The 956-nt window shown below is 41.9% G+C and overlaps 1 long non-coding RNA gene across 1 annotated transcript in view; it reads right to left on the bottom strand.

Moving 5' to 3' along the window:
• Window positions 1-53: 53 nt before the first annotated feature.
• The window catches only part of LOC128249192 (uncharacterized), an 88,944-nt gene continuing 88,041 nt past the window's right edge, over window positions 54-956 (bottom strand). Inside the window, exon 3 of the long non-coding RNA XR_008265298.1 lies at window positions 54-902. This is a non-coding gene — a long non-coding RNA (uncharacterized LOC128249192). The remainder of the gene's footprint in view (window positions 903-956) is intronic.

The following is a 956-nucleotide window of genomic DNA, read 5'->3' as shown; positions in this document are numbered from 1 at the left end:
TATATATATATATATATATATATATATATATGTATATATATGCATATGTGCGTGTGCGCATGTGTGTGTACAGAGTGCTCTGACTAAATTTGACAGCATGAAGAAAGAAAACACAATATCCCATCTAAAAATAAAAGTATTAAAAAAAAATCAAAAACTACCAACTAGGTAACTAGGTTATGGTTAGGGGTAACGGTTTACTCAAAGTAGCTGCCGTCATCTTCCACCACGGCCTCAAGACAGCTTTGGAACTAGGTGTGTGCGTTCCTCACCGTGTCCCTGGGAAGATCTTCAAACACCTCCTTGACCTTGACCACTAGCTCGGCCTTGGTGTTGCAGGCAGGGCGGTTAGTGTCTTTGTTAATTGTGACCTACACATAGTAATCCACGAGATTACAATTGAGGGAATTAGAAGGCCAAACATTGGGGGTTGGTGAAATCGTAAAAATTCACCGACAACTACTCCTGACTACAGAGGCGTGCTAAGGAGCCGAATCTCGTTACACAAATGAACCTCTAGTAGCAACCCTGGATTGAGCACAGTCTCCAGCAGTTTCACATAACCGTCTGAATTGAGCCTAAAGACCTGTTCATCAGGTGTTAAATGAATTCCACTGTGCAGACGCAGTTGGAACGCCTGCTGCGGCCCTTGCTGCTGACCACGGCTTCATAGTCTTTGTTGCAACTGTCCATAGCCTGTCTTACATCCTTTAGTGTTCACAGAGCTTTGAGCAGCAGTCGTGATATTGGCATTTTGACACGAATCCTCATGAAACAAGTAACTCTTTTCCAATATTCAGATGGCTTCCAGTCCTCCATGTCAGCTAACTTTTTCTCAACTAGAACTTTAATCTTTATGCTTTCTCACACCATCGGCTCTTCTCTAATACATCAAGCTGTTTCTGAAAAGAAAAGGAGACAAAAATTGTCAAATCTACCCTGAACACCTTGCATAT

The sequence above is a fragment of the Octopus bimaculoides genome, chromosome 12, assembly GCF_001194135.2.
Source record: "Octopus bimaculoides isolate UCB-OBI-ISO-001 chromosome 12, ASM119413v2, whole genome shotgun sequence".
NCBI classification, from domain to species: Eukaryota; Metazoa; Mollusca; class Cephalopoda; order Octopoda; family Octopodidae; genus Octopus; species Octopus bimaculoides.
The sequence above is the reverse complement of the archived record's forward strand: the minus strand, read 5'-3'. Positions and strand labels throughout refer to the sequence as shown.